This window comes from Ischnura elegans, chromosome 5 (genome assembly GCF_921293095.1).
Source record: "Ischnura elegans chromosome 5, ioIscEleg1.1, whole genome shotgun sequence".
Taxonomy (NCBI): Eukaryota; Metazoa; Arthropoda; class Insecta; order Odonata; family Coenagrionidae; genus Ischnura; species Ischnura elegans.
Window position 1 is genome coordinate 5,546,738 of NC_060250.1, and position 25,429 is coordinate 5,572,166.

At 43.0% G+C, this 25,429-nt stretch overlaps 1 protein-coding gene across 1 annotated transcript in view; it reads right to left on the minus strand.

The window, feature by feature from the left end:
* The window catches only part of LOC124158458 (sodium- and chloride-dependent GABA transporter 1-like), a 93,769-nt gene extending 70,403 nt beyond the window's left edge, over positions 1-23,366 (minus strand). The window contains exon 1 of the mRNA XM_046533552.1: positions 23,147-23,366. The gene's annotated coding sequence lies outside the window, so the exon portion shown is untranslated. The remainder of the gene's footprint in view (positions 1-23,146) is intronic.
* Between the last annotated feature and the right edge of the window lie 2,063 nt (positions 23,367-25,429).

Below are 25,429 nucleotides of genomic sequence, written 5' to 3' on the forward strand. Positions count from 1 at the left end.
TAAAAAATATGGCAATACAGAATATATTTCAGTGCATGCCAATTCTTCATTTAATGTCATTGTTTCTTCTGCGTTGGCAAATTTTTAATTCCTCCCGCGGCATAATTAGAAACGAGATATTAAGAGAGGTATTTTGCCGAACGGAATTCGCTTATTCTCCAATAACAAAAAGGGACTTTAAAAACGCTAGGCGGAACTTCGTAAGGGTATTTCCTTTTTATTTGGCGGTGTCGTAACACCTCCCGCCTTACGCCATTTGTGGCGGCCTGCGGAGAAGTATGTGCATAAAGATAATTGCATCTATTTTTGAATTGCATACTGTTATCACGTATTATATAAAAAAATATTGCATGTTATTTTACGGCCATGCAGTGTGCATGTGGAGTACCTTATTCATGCTGGTGATTTATCACGCCCTGCCAAACACCCTAGAGGTGCCTAACTGCTTTGTATTATGCAGATGTAGATATACTCTTTACAAGATCGTAGGATTCAGCTATGAGAGCCTGGCGTTCAACACCTTCAGCAGTTCATTCATTCATCGGTCACTATGACGACGCATCGGCGACTTCCGCCTCTCCATTCCCACCTGCGCTTCAGAAAACAAAACACGATCTCTCTCTCGCGCGCGTAATCTCACGAACGAGTCTCTCCTCCCCCTACGGATTCTATGCGTTCGAAAGCCCGAACACCTGCCCACGACCCAAAATACGCCGCGCATGCGCGAAATACTGTTACCATGACGACGTGCCATCATTCACTGCAGTCGCCTTCTGAACGAGGAAAATCATATAATCTCTCCGACGATGGAAAATGCGAAATTAGGTCTATTGCACTTGCGCATTGAGCTCGCATTCATAACTACGTGTGTTCCTTATCACAAAATTAGCCACCATAGGAATGAATACAACCGCTTCATACAACTTCAAAATAAGTAAGATATAAGTAAAATTCAAATAGCTTATTATCTTGTTTCCGAATGTTTGTAACGCCACCGGTCTAACTTTGTGGCTGGGTCTTGACGTTCATGTTGAAACAAGCTGACCCACGCGATAATGGCTCAGATGTGAGAGGCCTAAAACCCGCACCGTTTCCGTTAACTGAGGGTGAAGAATTATGCCAATGGTTGCTTCCACACACGCCTCATTTCCACATTTCCCAAACAAATAATCGCTTCTTCCCCAAACAATTTCCTCCTTGGTCACTGATTTTGGGGAGGTCACCGAAATCCGTGGAATGTCAGGGAAACAGACTCAAAAATTCCTGAAAAATTATATTCGATGAGTTGTTACTTACTAAATACGATGTAAGCGAATGCTGCGTGATTTTCCTCATCCACTTCTGACGTTTCGGGAATACTTGATAAATACCCCAACGGATGAAGTTCGCCCTGAAAATATATTTGACTCAGCCGTGATTCGAACCCGGATCTCCCGATTGGCGGTGAGGCGTGTTAACCAGTTCCACCACCAAGCCAATTTCTCAGAGCGAACTTCCCTATAATACTTGATAATCTCAAAACAAACTAACTAACACGCCATTTAGATGGTGCTCCACAAGTATCACAATTTATCTCTCATGTCGTGACTTAACTTTATATAAAGGAAGATTATTTTAATGTTCCCGCAGTGAAGGTGACGCTTTCTCGCCCTTAAATTTCTTCATCGCATCCTTTCGCGTATTCACTGTCCACGGCTGTTGCCTTTCCATTTTGCACGCGGATGCGTCCAACATCGCTGCATTTCCTCGTGGAGCCACGCAGCCAGACAGCAAGGCGTTTTCATCGCTTGGAAACCGCCCCGCGTGGAAATGCTGAAGTTGATGAGGAGGGAATGAAGGTTAAATGAAGCCTCGATTTGCAAATAAAAATTGCTCGTCGACTAATTGTATTGTTTTTTTCTGAACGCCAAGGCTATGCATTTGGCCGTAAAATAAGTACATGAATCAGGTCTGATCACCTCAAATCATGGACTCTGCGATTAATTGCGGTGGATTGGTTGTGTTCGCTTCAATTGGTCGGTTGGAGGCGAAGCCGCTCCACCTCCCTCTCCTCTCTCTCTTTCACTTAAAAGTGCGATTCGAGAGCTTGGTTCATTTGTTGCGCTGCTCTCCACTCGAAAGATCGATGTGTTGATGGCCACGAATTATGCAGTGGAATCGAGATATTTCGAAATTATATAATTTTTACATTCGCAATTTGTTTTGCGTTGGTGTAGCGAGGATTGTTTTCTTCCCAGCGCCTACGCACTCTGCAAATTAACCACCCACGATTCGACGCACTCGAGCATATATGAAAGACGAAGCTAAGCTGTTGTCACGCATTAGAGTTGCGGCGTAATAAACTGTACTAACTATTCATCCACCTGATATTTTTATTGCTTGGATTTTTTTTCCAAAAACCGACCTAAGTGTACCAGAGAATTACTTATTGTCAAACTATACCTATTCCATTGACTATTATTTTTCTATTCCAGACGAATGAAAAATACGTCTATCCCTAATGGATTCCTTTGCACCCTGTCGCGCAAAATGTATTCACTGCGGCAATATTTTTTCCGCATGGGGTCTCATATTTAAGATGAAATCACACAGGTCATTTAGTAATTGTAAGTTGTTTCATTGGACAACGCATCTGCATGTATCGCAAAAGCTCCCTCTGTAGTCAGTGGCGGATCGAGGATAGGGACAAGGGGGGGGGGGGGGTTTAAAATTCCAGAAATGGTGGGGGTCGAAAAAATTAACCAATCCATCTAGTGTAAATTGGATACCGAAGGGGGGATTATAGCCCCCCCCTCATAGATCCGCCCCTGTCTGTAGTCATAGTGTAATAGCACAGCTGTTAAACATATTGTACTCAAATGCATCCATCCGTGCCCAAGTTCCGATCGAGAGGGCATTCTCGCAAGAATTAGACCACTTAACAATTCTCTTTTATTATTTTCGGTTGCTAAGAGTTTGAAAAATGGGGAGGGGTTCATTTTTTATCGTTTTTCCACCTGTCGCATACTTCTACAGCTATTCGCGACGAAAAATCGATGGCCTTTGACCCTTTGAGAGGGGAGTTGATGACGTCACGATCTCATTGCGAGGGTGTCACAGCTCCTCCTCGGATACGAGTGGCTCAGTCTCCGTATATACACTCTTGTTTTCCTTTCCTCAATGAAAGATTCTCCCCGAGCGAATCAATGAACCTGATCTCTAGTCACGTGACACGGGTAGTAGTGTCACTCGCGTTGACTCATTCTAAACTCATGATAGAATGGCTGAACGGCGTGATTTCTTTCGTCCTGACTTGATGTTTCCTTCCGTGCACACAATTCTTTTTCGGGGGTTGGATTTGGCGGCAAGCGACCTCGTTCGTTTCGGGCTTTCCCTCGTGCAGCGGGGGATGGGGTCAATGCCCTCGAGTGAGCCCTTTCATTCGCTATTTCCCAACGCTAGTATTATTATTATTATTATTATTTCCCATCCATCTCCCGAAACCTCCCCCCCCCCCCCTAAATGGCTAAATTTCGAATCGATCAGCGCCTGTTGCATGTTGGGAAATATTGCCTGAGAGCTTGGGTCATCATGAAAAAATTAACCCGCTGTAGCGTGCATCACTCATCTTGTCTACTTTCACTTTTGTGTCATTTATTTGATAAGCCTCCATTAAAAAGTTTGACCCTAATCCATGTAAAATGTATCGACACCTTCATGTGGCGACACGACGTGGCGTGCTGTTTTAGGAATTTACATGCGTAACTGTTAATGCACATTCATGTACTCTGTCTTTGGCTCATCCACATTTTTCTAAACCTGTGTACTTAAAGAATTATTTTTGAGTCATTCTTATTCGCTTACCAGACAAATGGCAGTTTCTAAATGAACGCGGTAAGCAATATTATTTGTTCGCACAAAGTGTCGGAAAAAGTTTGAATTTTGTACTTGCAAAATGATAAGTGTCAAATTTCGGAGGATGAGAATGTTTGCTCAGACGTAAGATATCTACTCAACCTACTAATGCTTGTATGACAATTTTTTGGACAAAAATGATTTCTCCCGTGTTATCGGTGGTTTCAAATATCGAAGCTTAGCGGTCAGGCACCATATTTCCGATATGCTTTAAAATTGAACAGTACAGGTAACTCGCAAATCACCATGGCAACCCCCGATGCCACGTTGGTCATTAGTGAAGCCCGGACGTGAGTCAAATCCACACTTGTATCCACGTAGGACTTCGCGTGGTGAGGCAGGAAGTGAACGCTAACCATTGTAAAACCGCAATCGATGAAAACGAGGAATTAAAGTGTCGGAAGTGTAAAATTAAAATGTCGGACCGATGTGTGTCGTATCAATGGATCAGCCACGAGCATTGCACGGCAAATTCCGCTCGGCTCTACCTTCTTATCGCTTCCATCAGGTTTTTGAAATGCATTCTTAAGTGCTTAACTCGTAAGAGACATTAAGAGATCTTCAACTGTTCAAAAATATGAATGAGGCACGCCACCTTGTTCGAAAGCGCACCGCATTGAATATAATGACAGAGATTCTCTATTTTGTATGAGAACTACTTGCAACAACGTAATTATTGAAGAGCACGATGTAGACTGTACTAACGCATGTATTATTATTATTAGAGGCTCTGCCTACACTCCCTATTGCCTCCCATGAGAATAGAATTCTTCAATAGCCACGCGGAGGACATCATCTTAGAGCCCCACTACATTTCCAGGTGCGACACGAGCCATAAATGAAGAGAAATCTTTTGCCGAACGGATAGATATGGGAATTAATTTTTCCCCTGAACTATAAAGCACTTTAATAAATGCTGATCGTAACTTCGCATTCTGCCACTCGCCTTTTTAGGCGGCTTGCGGGGTAGTACGTTGATGCTGTAATCGGTTGTTTTCGCAACGCATCGTGTCAACATCGACTTATTACCCCGACCTCAACAAGGCTGTCGTGGGGTTTGCTATGACACCCACTTTTCAAAAAGGAAGTGCTCTTTGGATTGATCTGACAAATGAGTCACACCTCTGCCATTCATTTCAAAGCCATTTATCGTTCGGGGAAAACAAATACTTCGCATAGCTATCCGTTCGGCAAAATATCACTCTTATTCTATCATTCCTGTATTCAGTCGGACCTGGATATATATGAAGGTTCCAGTACTATATTCTCTGAGTTGTTCTGCAAAATGCACGTTGTTAATTGCTCAGCAAATATAAGCGTAGCATGTAACGTCTAGTGGCTCACGGCCTAATTCGTGTAAAAGCTGTGTAACGCTCTCTGTAAGTAGGTACTTGTCAGTAGTTTCCTACGAATCGCGCAGCTGTCCTTTTAATCCTATGGAAATCAGATATTGAGTTCCTCTGAACTCGCGTGGATTGCCGAATAGCATCTCTCTCATCTGATGCATGCACTCTGTCGTGGCTTTTTGGTCACCCAGTGGGTGGGTGAATGTCCGAATCGGAGAGTTGTACGTGGCTGTGAATTGCACGCGAATTGCTTCATCAGCAACTGCCGAACACCTCAGTCATCACAGACCCGAATCGATTTCCCGGTAGTTTCGACCCGTTTATATGTGTTTTACGATTTCTTCGACGTTATCTGTTCCCAGGAAGGTTCCCGTCAAAAGAAGTTATCAGAAGACGGCGACGGAAATGTCGTCAGCGCCTCACACACAATATCCGAGCTGAATCATTTCCATTTCATTACGCGCGCATATCGATAAGTTGCGTCTTGTGTCTTTGGATGTAATTACTTCCCCTCGACCCCTCTGCCTCTGCACTTAGTTATCCTAAGACTGGCTTATCGAAGCTCTCCACTCAGTTCTCCTATCATCAGCTCATCTTCTAAAGGCCGTTTTACACGGTACACGGAATTGCGCAATCTGACGTACGTGCGAAGGCGCAATCAAAATTGCGTCGTGTAAAGCGGTGAATTGCTAGAACACATGCGAGAATGCGTGGATGCGAGACAGCAAAATAGCCCCTGTTCTAATTTCGTTCACGCGCAATTCCACGCCATTTTAGAAATCAATGCAGCTCTAACCTGCGCAATTCCGTGCCCCGTGTAAAACGGCCGTGACGAACACACACGCATTCTTGCGCAATTCCTGTTCTTCACGCGCGCATCCATCTCCCTCTGCCGACCTCCAATTACACAGCGATTTGCTGCCATCGTCTCACGTGCCCCTTGTCCCGTCTCCTAAGAATGGTTTCCGAAAGACTTGTCTTCTTTAAACTAGCGCATCTTCCCATTTGATGGAAACATTCGTTGATGGACAGGTGCGCTTTGAAATCAGAATCGACGACCCTCGTTATCATTTTAAAGCGCGAACCATTGCGACCTCGCTGATTGAGTTCGCGTTTTGCATGACCCGATCGAGTACCACTTCAAGAAATTACTCCCACGATCTTAAATTTCCACACTTTTTCCTATTTTCGTATATTTTTCGTTTCGACATTGAGAAATTATCCTATTTGGTGGAAAAAGTTAGTGACGTACTGTAGCAAGCAGCATTGTGCTGCCTAGGGGAGTGTCCGAAAATTGGGTCTCAGATTATAATCAAGCTTTGTCGTGTTGTAGTCCATTGCGAGCTGTCCACCAATCACTCCCCATATGTTACCAATCATGGTTACGTAACCAATAGTTTACACACAAAAACGCAGTTAAACATTCACAGGTCTTTCACATTCATTTCTACTTTTCATTTTGTAAAATCCTGTTGGTCATTATTATTTCCATGATTTTCACTGAAACTTTATTTTTCAGCGAGGAAATCTTTTTCTGCAATGCAGTAGCGTCAGATATTTACACAATGTTTTTATACGGAAGCCTAATTTCAATTACGTCATTTCCGTGTCGCACAACGAAGCATGCCCCTTCGCCGCCGTCTCTCCCGTAAAGTGGAGCGCTCATGTTTCGAGTTAATACCTTCCCTCTTTGCCATGCCCGAACGTCTTTGCTGTATTTCTTTTTCAACACGATTTAAACAATGAGTTATCGAGAAGGATTGAAATGTACATACCGTGTATAATGCGATGTAAATGATGTCAACGAAGGTTTTCCTACTTGTAAAATCTTTTACTTACTCGTGTGGTTATCCAAGCACGCGATCACTCCTATTTCTGTTCACGGATTATGCCACCGGGTTGCGCTGTAAATTCCTGTCCATGACAAATATCACTAACAATACACAAAAAATGTTCGCTAGTTTTTTTTTGTTTTCGTGTATCTCTCCATTTCCCGGGTTTTCGCCGCGTTCTGTTGTCAGAGGTGACGACAGTTTCGTCAGGATTCCACCAGGCGTCTTCTGGTCGATGTGATGTTTTTTTTGTTTTGGTAAAAAAAGTTGCTTTAAATTTCATACAAGTAATTAATTAATAGAATAAGGACGGATGCAGAATTTTGTGGAATTTTAGCAATGGTGGAGTACCAAGTTTCACGAGGTCTCCTCGATATGAGATGGACGGATTGAGAGGAACGCAGAAAGGCAAGACGAGCGCCCGCTGGTGGCTCACTTGTTTTGAGATCGCCACCGCCAGGCGTCTCTGCAGTCTTTGCCGCCAGTTCGAGCCTCGCCCATCGGTGAATGCTGATGCTTGAAATAGCGCACTGCACCGTCAAACAAATCGCCACGTGGCTATCTGTGTGCGGGTGCTGACCAATGTCATTCCGATACCTTATACTCACACGAAACCTCATTCGAAATGTCTGCGCCAGCGCTCGCCAATTGCATTATCACTCGAGATTGGAAACAATTAAGAGAGACCCGCGTTTTCGTTTTTCGACCCGTCTACAGGTATTCGCGACCAAAACTCGACGGCGCCTAACCGCCTTGCGCAGATGAGCTGATGATGTCATGATCCGGCGTCGAGCGGGTCACCGCCTTTCAGCAACTATTTTAGTGCCGTCGTCGTTTGTCACAGCGATCCTTCCCCCAATGAAAGGCCACAAGGAGTGAATGTGGAGCGAGTAATCGTAAGTTGCTTTTTATTGCGGTGTTTTCTTTTTTAACTCACGGCACCCACGACTCTTCACTCTGAGCACTCGTGAATTACCGTCTGAGTACGTTCGGAAGACACTCCTGATCGGAACTTGAGAAATTTCCCATTCAACCAAACATACTCCGCATAATTAACATGGAAATACAGCCTTTAATTGGTATACCACGAAACTGTGGTATTTCAGGAAAGCGTCGTGTTTGGCAGTGTGTGGCACGGCTGATTGATGATGGCACGAGGAGACGTATTCAGCCCCCCATCGCTGTCACTTTCTTTTCCTCGCTTAGTTTGGGCGACGTGAGCTGCCCATTGTCCATGACTCTGCCACCAGCTAATTTTAGAAGTCATCAATCTATCAAAATTTGCGTAGACGTAAGAAATTATAAGATTCAGTACATGGAAAAAGTAAATGCGTAAAAATCTAGCATTTTTCCATGAAATATACTGCATTGTAAAGTTTAATGTGACTTTCCATTCACGTATAAATTTTAATGAAAACTTGGTAGCATCGTGTGTTAAGTTAAAAAGAATACCCAACATACCTGTCGATATTTTTGGAATAATTCTATACCCATTATAAAAAAATCATATCCTTAGATAAAATAAGCTTGGCTATGTTTCTGTATGTAATTTTAAGTTTCCCAGTGACAAAATCAAACAGACATAATTTAATTATTGTCAGCAAAACTTCAACTGTAATTATTAGAGGGATGGCTAATAATTCAGTAAAATATAATTCTTAGTTTGGCAATGCTTTCCTAATACATGCCAATTCAATAAAGAGGGTAATTGCTTGTGATGTCACTTTATAAACACGGGGTCGCTTAAAATTAATCTTAATGAAAATTAGATTTGACAGCAATAATAAGGCGTGATTGCAAAAGTATAGATTTTGGAATTTGATCACATATACCATTGTAAAACATACACGATCAAAGTCACGAAAATAGGAAAACGAACTTATAAAATCCACGTTCACACACCAATCACCTATTCCGGTACGAGCTCTACGTTCGCCACCTCGGGCCGACCAACGGAGAAGAGTCCGCATATCATTGAGCGATCAACTGTCGACATCTTCGCTGATTATAATGACTTATTAAATGTGCGCTAAGGGAAGGAAACGTGTTTTCAACTACAAAGAGAGACACTTCACCTTCTGAAAGACGGCTTGTGTTTTTCTTTTCATTTTCTCGCCTGTCTAGGACTGTGAGATTAATTTTGGATGCCCTTGGCTCAAAGATTCGCCTCGCGAATTAGTTTTGGTTGGGTACATAAAAAGAGTGTTGAAAAAGGATAGTGTGTTGGCAGCGAGCCTCAATGTCAGAGGCCTCCCTCGTCCGACGATCGTCATCCCCTCTCAGCTGGCACTTGAAATCAGCACCAGCATCCTCTAAGCCTACTCTTAAGTATCGACGACTCGATAAATATCGAAAGTCTTACTCGCCACGCGCACAGGCACTCATGCAATGCGTTGAGAAAGCGGAATGTGAGCTCCTCGTGCCTTTGGTCGCCCGCTCAAATAAATCTCCTCAGTTTGCTTAGAAGCTATCTCGAGTGACATCTTGTGTTCTATCACAGAGAGTGTATTACTCTATGGTTCCACATACTGATTTCAGAACGTTGATTCATAAATACTGCCCCACAGGTCGTGTGTAATTTTTGACCTCTGATTTTAGTAACTTTAAATCGAGCAATATTCATGAAAATTGGCATCCTTATGGCGAAAATTCCTAAGTTTTGTTGAGTGTGAGCAAAATTTTACAACTTTGACCTTTTGACCTCAGAATGTGGGCCCATACCAAAAATTAGAATTTGCCGTATGGAGTTTAAATGCTAAAAAACTCGAGATAGAGAATAGACGAAATTTATTGACCAAGATGTCAATTCTTAGATTTTCATAAAACGATTCACGATAAAACCGAAAATAACACTTTTATTTACGAAAATTCAACCGGTGACCCAGTAACGTCACAGCCAGGGTTATAAGGGTGGCAAAATGAATAGCATACCAACAAAAGTGTCGATGTATGGGTTTTAAATGGTTCCTAAGTGAATGGTATTGTCCTTATACCCGTATCATCCCCTAATTGACCTCCAAGGTTAATACGGAGGTAAAAGGTCATCGAGGTCATCGTGACAATCAACGTGTCAAACTTTTTTTTGTTTATTAATTTTTCATTAATTTGCTTTATTTACAACATATCCAGTGTAAAAAGATTGTATAAAATAAAGGGATCATAAGAATAAAGACAGCCTGATTCTTTATTGAAAGGGTTATTTAAAAAGCTTATTTTGGAGTTTTTTTTTAAGATTTTTACTGTAAAATAATTAAGGTCTGAAATTTGCACTTTTTAAAGTATTTTTTCTGACTAAATTGCTATTTTTATTAACTTTCTTTTAGTAATTAAAAGCCAGAAATGCGTAAAAATCCATTTCCGGACATGGAATTGACATGAAATTTTCCGCATGAGGGCCCAATCGCGTGCCCCGGCCGAGGGCCCCCCTTCTCCCAGTCCGGCCCTCAATCCTCGACAGTGAATTCGATTTCTCTGGTGGTGGGCCGCGTCGCCCTAATCGCGCTGTTCCCCATGCTCCAGCCCTTCGGCTCCTCACCGCCTCTTGCATTTCCATTCGTCGTCCTGGTGATGGGCCTGACCTCATGGGGTGCCCGTTGCCTGAGCGCCGTTTACATCTTATAATTAACACTTCAGTTGGCTTGCTGTTCTAATGATTGCGGAAGACGCCGAGGATATCTCGAGAGATCCTTCTTAGTGCGGTGGATCGGACGAAGAGAACAAGATCAGGGAGGTACATTCGAGAATGGAGGCGTTCAAGAATTCCTTCTTCCCGCGATCGATGAAACACCTCTACAGAATTCACCGCGATTTAAAACCTGATATTTCATGTGATAGCTTAGTTAATTTCGTTATGATTGTCATTCAGTTATGTGCCCAGTAATGCTGGAAGGTCGGAAGGTTAGACGAATTCTGACTTCTCTGGGGATCTTCTGGTAATACTTCTTACGTGTGTCCTCTACGATTAACTTGAAGTTATCATTGCTTCCCTACCTCTGACTTAATCTGACACATATATGTTTACACAGTCCACAACACATGCATGAGGACACTTAGACGTCGAGCGCAACGAATGAACCGCAGTACATTTGCTCAGATTAAAATTATAGTCAATACTCTTGGCTCCACGCATGAACTTTAGTAAGATGTGATGATGGAATTTAAAAGTGTTCGCTAATTTCGCCATTGATGACAGTGTTCCTAGGAAATATACGTATTTTACTGCAAATTCGGAATCCGAGGTCATTTGTATTAGGCTCCTTTTATGGAATGGACAAAAAGAGGCCGATTACGCTTCCTTGTGGGACACCTGATGTCACCCTCACTACATTCCGTCAAGAACTACTTTTTGCTAATTACTCCTCAGATTGTCTCGTATCCAGGTTTCTACATTTTTGTTTGATGTGTCTGACAGCAATTTGTATTCTGAAAATTTTTTTTGAGAGGTTCCGTGTCCATCCACATGGTCCGAAGACCTCTTCAAGAGATGTACTGCAGTGCATTTTCTTTCAGCATTAAGTAATCCTTCACTCTTGGCTCGAGGCATGAATGTTGTTCAGGAGAAGCCGCTGGAAGGGAGCATAGTGTCACAATAGAGTTCTCTTTTGATGGGAATGTTTTTTCGGGTTGGCCGTCTGCCCTTTGGCTGCCGCTGCTACAAGTGGAGTGAAGCGGTGGAGAGACTTACGGAGCGAATCAATCAAAGTGTTCCTCGAGACGACCTCGGGCCTCGCAAAGGCTCAGCCGCTGAGGATCACTCCTAAGGTTCACAATTCAATCCAAACGCATCCGCTTTGAGTCTAAGGGAAAAAGTCTGTAAAGGTACTCTGAGGACATGGAAATAGTTTTCATGTGGTCATTCAACATTTAAAAAATACTTGGAATAATGAACCGTACACCGAGAATTTCAAAAATCAAAACAGAGACTATGGTATTTTAAGGAAGCAACCCGATGCGAACAAAAATTGTTATTGAGGCCCAAGTCCTGCAGCAATCGTCGCATTTCCAATACTTAGGATGCGATATAACATACGACGAAGACAAAGATATTGAAAATAAAGTTAACACTTTCCAGAGAATATGTGGCACAATTTGAAGAACTCATAGACGAAAAGTAAGAAAGAAAATAAAGAAGATAAAAATAAAATAATAAAGAAGAAAAAAAATAAAACGAGAAAAGAAACAAATAAAATATTATAAAGTGAGGGGAGTAGTCCCTACTCTACTCTACGGATCAGAATGTTGGGAACCAAAAAATAATGAATTAAGGCAGATAGAATCGTCGGAAATGAAATTTTTAAGATTTGATAAAGTAAGAAATACTCAAATATGAGATAACTGGGTGTCCAGAAAATTACTGATAAATTACAAGAATGCAAACACAAATGGAAGGAACATATACTTCTACAGCCAAATGAAAGAATTCCATAACATGCAATGGAATATCAACCAACTGGCTAGAGAAGTGTTGGAAGACCAAGAAAAAGATGGTGATATGGACACGGAACAGGCTTAGCAGCCTAATCCTGGAAGGAAGAAGAAGATGAGCCGTACTCGCAATAGCCAACTGATGGTTGACAGTCGAGGGCACTTTAACAAGAGAAATTTTCAACAATTAATTACTGTATATTTTATGTCAAACATGTTGTCAAATTTTTCTGTCGCTGACACATTCATTTCATCCCTAAGATAACATATTTGACACACCTAGCCATGGAGCTATAAACAAATTAGTATGTTCTTCATATTTTCGTGTTTTTTTGGGAAATCTGACGTGGCACAGAATTTTGAACATGATTTCCGCGGAAAATATTCCTTTCGCAAATATTCTCTTCACTTAAAAACAACCCAATGTTGCGTATTAGTGTAATTCAAACCATTGTCTCTGAAACTTTGCGAAAACTTGAAATTGGGCTCGGTAAGCAGATGCATTTATTCCTGAGTATGCTGCTTAAAGCAGAGGAATCGACGTTAAGTCTCACTCACTCAGTTTAAATATGAAGATTTACTTCCGCTACAACTACAATCGCCGAAAAGGAGCAAAGTGTCAGAAACATGAGCAGCAAGTAGGATAAATTATAGGCGGAAAATCGTTACTGCTGTAACCTGAGAAGCCGACTGGTACGCCGGCGAAACTGTCCGCTGCAAGATTTTTCCTTTCTATTTCTGGAAATATAGAATTAGGAGAATTTTCTTTCTTCCTAATAGAAATATGGCCCGACGTGGAGTAAATCCCGGAAGATCTGCACCTTCACTTACATCAACCACCTCCTAAGGATTTGTTAACATTTGCTTGCATTAGGTCTAAAAAATTACACGTGAGAAAGTAATGCGGTAAACAGTCAATTTTCATTCACAAGCAATGGTTTCCGAGCGTGTTCTGCAAGTAAAAGTCAGTAAATTTCCAGGTTTATAAGCACGAGTTACAAGAAAGCCCCCTCAAAAGATTGCGAGGTATGCATCGTAGGATGGCGCATTAGCTGATCCAGAATAAAACCATAGATAGAATCAGCGTGATCGCACAATATTTCCGTTCCCAATGATATCTTTTTATTGCAAAAGGTTGAAAGTTGTTTGATGTATCTTCAACCGCATTGTCCCAACAGCTGAGGGAATGTAATGCGGGAATAATGTGAGAATTTGCGTGTGACAGAATGCCTGCCGCAGAGACCTAAAAAAAACCGTGGGTCATCGGTTTTCGGTAACGTACAGTCGACAATTTTTAATGCGATTCAGCACGATCAAAAACTGTGCGGTCAAGCCGATTATTTTTCTGATTTATTTTCAAATGAAACTGCACTAAACATTTCATCCGCACTTGATGGAGAGCAGGGTTCGAGTATTTGTTTTGTATGGAAGTAACGGATCACCTATTCTGCGTCTCGTGGCTTCCTCGTTCCACGAATTTGTTGACTAATATAGGATTGACGTCCCGGAGCAAGCAAGCAAGCAAGCAGGCCGTTGGCTCTCTCACCCCAACACACAAAGGTCGCCTTCCATTGAGCTAGCATTCGAGAGTCATTGATCCGATCCACATTCATTTTCGACTTGGGCTGCGCATGCGTGCAAAATGCCTACACGCACAAATAACAGAGGCTCGGGAATGGAAAAGAAACACTTCAGCATGATGTGGAGGTGCTGAGGCGTGCCTTTGCCGGCGAAGCCATGCGCACCTACGCACAAATGAAACGACGCGACCGGCTTACGCTGCACTTCAGCTCACTGTGAAGATACTGGCCGGCAGAAGCCACAGCATGTCGGCCATGGGATGATGAAAATGACCGCGAAAAACACTCGTGTTTCTGCTGTCAGGAGCATCCGCCGAGCGGCTCTGCCAACACTTTCTCGTTAGGGTTGATGCATTTGAGGCTGGCGTGGAAGCGATGAAGCTCTCGACGCGTTCTCTGTCGTCACTGAATGGCGAGAGTGCGCGTGCGCCCCGTATAAAGCACATCCCATTGTTGGGAGAAAGAGCGCGAATGTGTGTGGAGAGGCAGCGATCGCAACGGGGTCGCCAAAATGGCGATTATCGATTGTGGCGAAACGAAGGAGGTGCACTGGAGCACACGAGTCTGCGGACGCCGCAGCCGGAAGAACGGAATTCGCAGGAAATATCAAATCTCACCCGATTGCGGTTCGATTTTGGGAAAATGGGATTGATTGCTAGTGTTGTAGTGGCCTCGCAGTGGAGTACTTGCCGAAAAAAATAGACATTGAAGCTGCAAATTTTTCGAATCGATATCGAGTGCTCTGTTGTCATAGTTTCTTATGTTTTTTATTGATTTGATGACGGCGACAATGATAAAGACGTGGCGACGAAATATATTAGGTACTTCTCAGTGTAATTGCTTACATTGTATCTACTTTGGCACGGAACACCATTTTTTCCAGGCTTTCTTATTCGCATTAATTTGATATCGTTGACTGTCGGGGCTTTCCGTAATGTACGTAACAACTTTATTGCAGCACGTAATGCTTATAGCTCAAAGCACTAAATAACGAAACAAATGTAAACGAAGATCGCAGTGGTTAGCGTTAAGTGTCAGCGAGGTTGAGTCACTGAAAGAGAAAGATGGCAACCGCTAGTTTCAGCGCATGATCTGAATTAAGGCTTTTTAACTGCCATGGCTTAATGAGCACGAAATATATAAACATACTAATATGCAGTGTTTATGGCATACTACTATGATTCTTCTTCCTTTGTTTCTGAAAGTACTACAAAAACTCTATTAAATCATGGATCATCATACGCTGATTGAAATCACATTACTTCGCAGGGACCAATAGTGGTTTGCCGTCGGCGTATGTCCGCGAAACTGCTTAGAAAATGCCTTCCCAGACATATCTGTGTCAAATTGAGTCGTAGACTTATCTAGGTTGTTGGCAAAGCAGGACTGAACGGTGATGGGGAGCAACTCACTATTGGCGGGATTTTGAATCACAAATTGAAAAAGCTATGGACTTGCTCTCCCTGCCAAGAATGAAAAATAGCCACAGAAAACGGTCGCAATTTTCATGAAGGGGTGTGGAGGCGGTGATCCTCTCTTCCCCCCCCCCCCCCCCATAACTCAGACAAAGCTCAAAGAACCCTCTTGCGGCAACGGTGAGGACCTGTCAAGGAAAACCCTGAGATCCTTATTTGTGCCGACGACGTTTCAAAAACCGAACCTGAATACGAAATATGATCAGTAATTTTGACTCTCGACACCGGAGAGGAATTCAATCGTGATGCGGTGGGCTCGTTAACCCGTTAAGGGGGCAGCACGGAATGACCATCACGAATCAGCGGCGACCATCTAGGGTAATCAGAGAGACTGATTAGGCAACAATGACTACAGTAAAGATTGTTAATGCATGTAAGGTAAATGTACCAATGCCTGACCCTGAACCAGTTGGTGACCCCCATTCCCTTGCTTAGTAATAATAAGAACCTTACATTGCAACCCTAATCCAAACAACCAATCATAAGGATGTTACTTTGTTGCAAACGCAGTTGATTTGGCGACAGAGTCAATAGTTACTTGGCTGTTGCTCATTTTCAGTGGTGACAACACCTTCTATCAAATTTGAGATGCAATTAATTCTCGTGAGAGGTAAGCTAGTTTTAATAAGTATTTTACAGAGCTTATTTTTGTACTATCTGTGAGATAATTGTTTCAATGGATATTTGGGAGTTTTTTATAATGAAGTTGGATCACTTTTTGACGTCAAAAAACAACGACTTAATCTCAATAATCAAATGCCAAGAGAGCAGGAGAAAACGATAGTTTTCCTAAATTTCCACGCAGCGCTTTGCTTTGATTAGAATGGGTGCAGGCTTTAGAGTCAGTCGGCCTTTTGACTTTCAAATGATGGAATGAGCGTCCGCCGAACAGAAATATTGAAGGCTAATCACTTCATACTCCTCAACATAAATATAATTTCTTTTAAAGGCAATGGGAATGCCCCTCACGGCTACCATGCGCTTCGCCATTGTTACGAAAAGCCACTTTGACTAAGCGCATTCATTTTATGACTTGTTTGCCATCCTTCCAAAGAAAATATACTGTGTGAATGAGCGAGGAAACCTTCGAAAATAATTGATAAAATTTAAGATTTTTATATTTTTACCACGAAATTTAAAACTGCGGGTGTGGTTGTCAGAGTGTACGCTGTATTGTCATTACTCTAGCAGAAATAGTCAACTTTCGACCGGCTATATACGTTTAGGTATTTATCGAAACTAATCCATCGTATTAAAAAAACAATTTCGTCTTTTAAAATTTCCGTCTTCTTCATTCTGGGCATCGCGCCTTCAAAAAAATTCGCAAACAAAATTCAAACGCTTTTTACCACTCAAATCATTGTCTATACTCTGCTTCAGTTCTTTAATGTTGCCTGATAAAAACAAAATAATATTGTTAAGAACTTTGTTTACTTCAATTCCTTTCCTGGCTCTCGAAGGTTCGAAGAGATTTGCGGAAATAACAAAAAAACCTGGTAATTTTCCCAACCCAACCTTCTGCTATATATACTGTCAATTTACCTGCATTTTTCACCTTGATAATGTTACTATGTAACGAAACCATGGTCGGTTTCAATAAATTACTATGTGGAAATGGCAAAGTTGTTGATCCTTCTATTCGTGCGATTATGGATTTCTACCAAGTTACGCCCGCAACAATTGTATATATTAATTAATTATGAAAAAACCTATAATTCAACTTATGCACAGATTTTTTTAAACCTTTATTTTTACTGAAATTTTGTTAAATTCCTTCCATTGGTTGGGTTAAGAGATGGCGTGCGAGGCGGCATTTGGCCAAATCTATTTCATCACAACGCAACAGCGAAATGTGCTATTACCGAGCGACTTCAGGAATTCAGGCGTTACAGAAAACGCAAATATACAGTATGTACTAGTGTTTTGAATTACCAGTAATCTCGCAATGATTTCTCTGCTTAAAAGCCTCGTAAACCAAACCACGGCGCATGAATTTCACAATAGTGCAGAGTTCCTTTCCCTTGGGTACCTCATACTTGCACTGTTTTCATGTTTTATGGCTTCACTCGAGATCTGGACCTGGTACCCTTCCGTCGTGAGCCACGCACTCCTACCACTGCTGCTCGCAAAGTCAAAATAAAAAAACAAATGAGCTATAAATAACGAAAAGTTAGAGGTGAAAGTAATTGGTGGGGAATGGGTATCGGTAATTAGCATATTTCGCTCCATGTCTATTATTTTCCTACGGAATGAAACCTAAGCAGGGGCCGTATTCTGTATTTCGTCGGTACCGCACCGGTCGGTTTCCCTTCCCAGCCCACCGACAGCACATCATTCCGTACCGACAACGGTTTCCGTACCGACGACGGCACTTTCAGCGATTCTGTAAGGTCGTCGGTTTCAATCCAGTCGGTACGGTTCCCTCTCCTTCCCAAACAGGCAAAATCCGAATATATCCGAAGTTAAACGTGTCTCCACCAATGAAAGAAGGGTAAAAACAAGTGAAGACTCATTGGCACAGTTTGTTGTCGTCATTCTCAATCTTTTTCTTTGCGGAAATTACGACTTATTGCTAGATTAAGATAATCGATATTGGATAAGTTGTTAACAATGCTTATATAATGTGTGGTAGCAATGCTGTACCTACAGAATCGAAGGAAACAATATTACAACATCACAATAAAGTTTGTATGTGATGGAGATTGTTGATGCTGGAATGAATTATTGAAACTATCCTTAAGATCCTAGTTTCATTTTTTTAATATTGGTTCCGTATAATGCTATTTATTCATGATTTGGTAATATAGTTGTCATTAAGTAAGTTCCGTCTAAATGTTTTCAACGGAAGGTTATGCCATTGGCACCGTAGCAGACGAAAATAACATACCATGGAACGTGAACGTAGGATTCAAAAGCAAATATCATATTAGAGGAACAAGTTAGGAAATTGTTATAAAAATATGGAGCTGGGTGTAATTAAAAGAAGTGTAATGACGAGGAAGTAAATAAATTGTGATTGGGTGAAATACATATGCATAAGTTGCGCATTCCAAGTGAGAGAAAATGATAATATTGCGGTAAACCTCATACTTATTAACAAATATCTCCTTTTATCGTCAAGGGAATCAATGGCTGACGATGAAATAAAATATAGTTGCCTGTTACAAATGAAAGAAACTGATACCGTTGTGGCAAACTTCATACTTAAATAAAAAGATCTTATTTCTATGCCGAGAGAAACGCCAAATTGATGATTGAGTGAAATAACAGTCGCCTATTCAGAGTGATATAAAGTGATAACATTGCGGCAAAACTCATATTTAATCAAAAATATCTTTTTTATGTCAAAGGAGCAAAGAAATGATGATAGAGAGAAATAAAGCCTATTACAAGCGAGTGAAAGTGGTAACATAAATGAAAGAAAGTCATTATATGTTAGCAAACCTCATGTTTATTAACCAATATCTTATATTTCTGTCAAGGTAATCAATATAGATGATGACACAGTGAATTATAGAGGCGTATTCGAAGGGGCAGAAAAAGATAACATTGCAGCAAACCTCATTATTTACTCGGTGATGAGGTAAAAACAAAATAAAACGTACAATGCGCACCGGGGAGTTCATGAACCCACTAGTCGGTGGCCGTATCGACACCTTTTTGCTGTCGGTACGGCTACCGACGATCTCCCGTCCTCTCGTCGGTGCCGCACCGATCGGGTTCGTACAGAATCGCACGACTTCTTACCGGGAGTCGGTGTGACATCGCACCCGACGAATCGTTGCCGCACCGATCGGTTTGGAGTTACAGAATACGGCCCCAGAGCAATCATTTTAATCGATCACACCTTTCGGGAAAGCAAATAATCTATCTGCGGAGACAACTGAAATGCAACGTGGCGCTTCTTAAACAAATGTAACCTCCACGGTGAATCACCAAATTTCCACTTCCTTGCCCCTTTTACGAGGGACGAAACGTACCTGTCTATCAGACATCCCAGCTCACCCCGATCGATGAGAGGTTTGAAAATATTGAACGTGACGCGACTCTTAGAAAAGTTTCGCAAAAATGATTTTTTTGAGCAGACGTACGGATACGCTCTCAAGTGCTTTCCTTCCGATGATGGAAGGGCAGCTCCAATGCCCTCTACTACTGAAAACTACACTGCGGGAAGAGCTCGCGCACCCCTTCACTCCGAAAACTCGACCGTCACGCACCAAACAAGGCCCTCGATCGACGAGTGCTTGTTGTTGTGTGCAGCGGCACTGCGAAGTCGGTGCTTGGAGCATTTTCGGCTCCTGGTTGGTGAGATTTTTCTGCCTGGGAGTTTACCCAACAATCTACTGAACACAAACAATGGTCTAAGGACTTGAGGGCCAAAATACAAGCAATATAACTTTTCCATGAAGAAAGGAATCATTTCAAGCGTAAATTACTAGAAAAGTCATCCTCAGCAAGTTTAACTGCTTAGTGGTCGTTGGGAAACAGTATTACCGTGTTTTAAGAAATAATCGCGGGTGTGGGAGATGGAATTGAAATTTTACGACGGGATATTGAAACTCTTTTATAATTCACCCTGATTTTAAATTTAATTCGACGATGAAAGTATTCTAATGTCAACATATCTCCTTCCAGTCAAGGGAGAGACTAGTGTAAATCGAGTGAATAGCCAACACTGACGAAAAAAAACCCAACAGCATATTTTGTCCGCAGTAAAAACTGTAAACTACCGCAATGGCTTCGTCTGTCGTTGTACACATAAAAATTGAGCTTGAGTTACTCGCTCTCTGAAATACGACATGGGTTGGTTGAAGGGCGAGTGGATCGCTTTGGCTCCAGTCTCACTTCTTCTCTCGAATTCCCGCTCACATCTTGCACGCTATCACCCAACTTACATTGTGACCAACGCGTTGAGTTTGGAGGACGACGTGGGCTTCGACTTTTCAATGACAAACCACCCCGACCATTCAATAACATTGCATGCAGCAATTCGTGGAAAATAACTCGTGCGGAAGAGTCAGCGGTTAACCTCAACGATATCGCAAGCAAGATGTGAAAATTCCACAGGAGAAATGTTATGCAAGTCAAAGAGAATAATATTTTCCTGGTATAATCTTCGCCTCTTGGGGTATGTGTTATGCTTGAATCCAATAAAATATTTGAGTCCAAGAAAAATTTGAATCGAAAGTACTGAATGCGTATGGGGCCGCAGTATTTAAGACAGTATCAGTCTTGGCACCTGATTATGTCCATGAGATAAAACCGCCCGATTTCCTTCCTTGATAGTGGATGCTTCACTCAAGTCGACCACCGCAATTAGCATTTTTTGGAGGAAAGTTATTAGCTTCCATAGATTTTGAATGAATCGCGGGTTTCCTTACGGCGAGTGGCCACCGAACGAAGCTAATGGGAACGGTAAACCTCCTTGAAGTAATGCTTTTACGACGACAGAAAGACTGATTCAAGGATATTTAACAAATTCAGCCGACTTTGAAATAAAGTGATCTCTGGAAGTATTAATTTCCTTCATGATGCAACTTAATAAACGAGAATTTAAAAGAACAAGGAAAGAATCGCAGCATGAAATTCTAGTAATTGAGTTTTGAGAGAGAATAAACTACGAAAGAAACCGAATTTTCGAATTAATTATGGAAAAATAATTCTACGATTCGTGTATAACTATAATATACTGTTCTTAGCAAGGAGCAAATTCGACACCGGGCATTTTGAAACGGTTTGACTTACGAATAGTGTACAATGAAACTGGTTGTCAAGGCAACGAAAGTTCATAAAAGTAAACGATGGCGTTTCACGATCGTTCTACGTCGATTCCCTCGCTTGCGTTGAACGCCGGAGTGAAAAGGAGAAGTGTTAGAGTGGAAGCAGGGCATGAGAGTTCAAATCGAAAACTCAAATGATTCCACTACTCGCCCCCGTCGGTAACCGCAATATACTTATCGCGTCCGATCGCACTCCAATATGTATCACGCCCGTCACGCCGTGCATTCTCTCGCAATGTTGGCATTCACCAGACAATGTGGTGAGCAGAGATCTGATCGATCCACTCCTTCAGTTCATGCCCCACGCTCTTTCCGGGTTTCACCAAAATATATCGGACTAGCCATTACACGCAATGAGCCCAACCGCATTTCCTGTAAAATAATGATGCCAAGCCAACACTTATATATAACCTGAATAGCAGGCCAACCGGCGACGCTCGGGAAGAATAGTACACAGGGACGTGGGAAACTAGGCAGGATTTTTAGCTAAAGGAACAAAGCAGGTATGATGGTGGTATACATATGTAACAGCAGACAATGGATAAAATTATTTCCGTGTACCACACACGGGAACAACGTATACCTACCCCGCTCCACAACGTTGCTAATTACGTGCGTAGACCAAAAACGTCGTGTGAACCCCGAATAAAAGGTTTGCACCAAGAGGATTAAAAATTAAGTGTAGAATCCTTGGAGTTATAGCCACCCCTTTGAATGTGTTAAGAGGTGTGCTCTTGGTACACTCAGGAGACCACTCACAGAAGTTGTATGACGCGACGTAACAATCAGTAATGAGAAAACGACGCATCGGACGCAACCAGAAGTTGCTAGCTACAATAGACTTCGGGAGCATGAGATGCACCTACTATCTGGTGATGTCACGGACTCTTGAAGAGCGGGTCACCGCCTATGCGCATTGTATTCTACACCCTTGTGAGCGATTGTGCGTAAAGAACCAGCACTCTAGTGACATCACCAACTAATGAAAGGAGGGTGGCAGTTATGCCGTTCTCTTATTTACGAGAGAACGTCCGATTGATGAAGACTTTTATTTTCGTCGAAGCATATCTTTCCCTCCCCTTCAATGAATTGTGATTTCGGGTGGGTTCGCGTGTAACGACCGCTGTATCTCCGAACTAAAGCTCAGTCTAATATTTTCTTGTGACTTTAAGCACTAAATGTTTCCACAGCCAGTGTCTAATCCCTTGCCCTTCTAATCATCGAAGTCGCAACCCCTCGGGAACGTGCACGGGCCGGTGAACAAAAGACGACGGAAACCCCGCGGATATCGGAAGAATCTGCGCCCGATGTCCATCGATCCATTGAGACCCAACGTGGGAGTGCAGGAGACACGTTCATTTTACCAAATCACTTATGTGCGCGCCGGCGCCATATTCATCTCCCTAGGACATGCTGTCGGAATTAATAGGCATTAGATGTATCCTCGGAAGATGAGAGTGACAAAACATTAGCGAATCGCCGTACGTAATATTAAAGTTTCTTAGATGACGGTAAAAAACTTCATTGCCACCCTACCATTACTTCGATTACACCCCATACTGTTTGTTTCGTTTACACCCGGCTAATAAATCTTTTAAAGACGAGTCAATTGAAGGTTAGTAGATTGGCGTGTGTTTTTGAGATGCAGTCATGCTGGAGTGTGTTGTTTGGAATGACGAGGTATGACATGATTCCCTTTCCCCGAGCACATTGGCCGCTATCGCGCTGATGCGACCGGATCGCCAGGATTCGTGTCTGCGACGACGGGCGAGACACCTGGCGGCCGGCCGGCAGTGGGGTGGGTTTGCTGCTCACCTTCTCTCCGCCGCTGGTCTCACTGCGCTGATGAAATCCACGAAGAACACTTTGCAGAGCACTAAAGTATCGATCGATCACTCCACGAGGAAACTGGCACTCCCAGACAGCGGCGATTTGCACTCGGATTAGAGACGAATGGATTCGCGCGTCGTGCGATGCTTTCGCTGTCTCCGCGGTACGTGCTTCACCTGCGCCTCCGTTTGCCGTAGTGAACGTGCCGGCCGTCGCTGGAGCAAGATTGGTGCTGCCGCGGTGCGGCGGGTGGGGAAGCGGTGGGGAAGCGCTCCCATTGGCCAAGCACGCGACCTCATCCCCCTTCCCCACTAACAAAAAAATATTTTTGCGGGAGGGGCGGGAGGAGGGTGCGGCCCCCTTTTCCCCTCCCCCCTTTGATGACGCATCCCTACTCCAGGAGGTGTTTGGCAGCGGGTGCTCCCGTTTTCAACTATCTTTTTTCTCGATAAGAGTTTGTAAATAAAGAGGCAAGGTCTCGTCCACGGATTTCCCTTCATAATCGACGGTGATTGCATATTGTAATAAAAGCATATTGCCCGTACTTGGATCCCACTCTACGAGATATACGCGACGAAACATCGACAGCCTTAACCCCTTCTCGGATGAGCTAATGACGTCACTAACTTTTGCCGCGCGGCTCTCCGCTGCTCCTGTCTCACGCATCCGTGTCGCACGGATCGTTGTCATTAGCAACTCTCCAGCGAGCGTTTATTTCCGTCAAGGATCAGATCTCTCTCTTTTGGTGTTCGCCTCATACAAGGAGAGCCCGGGTTCTGATCCCGGTGGCGGAGGATTGCGTTCATGGGCTCCCCGATATATCCCTGGGCGAGTGCTTTGTGGAGGGCATTTGTTCTCGTTGACTGACTTCTGCCATCCGCTGGTCGGATCCGAAGCTCAGACGATCCTTGAGCAAAGAGCCGGCTGACACCGGGTTTCCCTCCGTCTTTCCTTCCCTCATGTCGCTCGCTCCTTATATATGTAATCGAAAGGAGAGGGGGGTGAGGAGGGGAGGTGAAGTGCTTTTATAGTCGCTTTGCAGTGAGGGCGTGTTCTGACGACTGTTTCGCCGGCGTTGCTGTCGTCTTCTTCCGGAGGATGAGGCAGATATTCGAGAGCCTAATTGATGCGCCTCATTTGCTGGGCCAATTACAGCCAGCCACTCTCTAATACGCATGCAAACATGGGAAATGCGGCAGCCGTTCGTGAAGAGCCACCCTCGCACCAACGGACGAGGCGAATCAATCAATCGGGCGGTCGAGATTCAGTCTCATCACTTCTCTCAAAAAATCAAACATGTAATAGAAAAGAATCAATGAACCACGCGAGGTCGAGGAGGGGAGGAGCTCAGAATCGGACGCCGCAAAGTCTTGACGTCATCTGCGGCGAATGGTTTGTGGTCTTCGATTTGTCGCTGCGACTAGCTCGGGAAGAGCGGAGCGGCTCGGAAAACATATCAAATGGGGAACGTTTTTTAACCATCACTGCGACAATTCATAGAAATTGGTGGCTCTCGTTCGGAGATGGAAGCAAGTTGAAGTACTCCAGTGGACCGTAGACTCGAGGTATTCGCGGCGAAAAATCGTCAGCCTTAACCCTTTCGCAGACGAGTTGATGACGTCACGGCACTCCCTTCGACCTAAGCGCCTCAGCCACTCTCCCGTCATTGGGGTTGGCCAACGGTTCACGGATGGAGCGAAGGGTAAAGAATGAATGTGTTACGGGCCAAGTGAAGGACGTGAGACGGAATGTTAGAAAAGACACTGCTCTTGAATTTATCTAAAAGGTTTAGTCTATTTTTCAACCTATTTTCTGACAGAGATTCCCATCCGAGTTTATCTAAGAGGTCAGTTACACTAACAAGACTATCGTAACGACCTTTCACATACCTGGCAGCTCTTCTTTGCACGCGTTCTAACTCTGTTATTAAGCCTTTTTCATGAGGGTCCCAAACACTGGCAGCGTATTCCAAATGTGGTCTAACGAGGGAAAAGTAGCTAATTTCTCTCACTTTGCCGTCGCACTTTCCTTATATTCTTTTAACAAAACCCATTTTACGATTAGCTTGACCGGTTATTTCTCGAATATGTTTATTCCACGATAGATCATTATCGAGTCTAACTCCTAGATATTTCACGGATTCAACAGTCTCTAATTGGGTACTCCGAATTATATAGCTATGATGTGCTTAGTTATTTATTTTCCAGAAACACATTCCTACGTATTTTTTCAAATTTAATTCTTGGTGGCATGCATAGCACCCGCGAT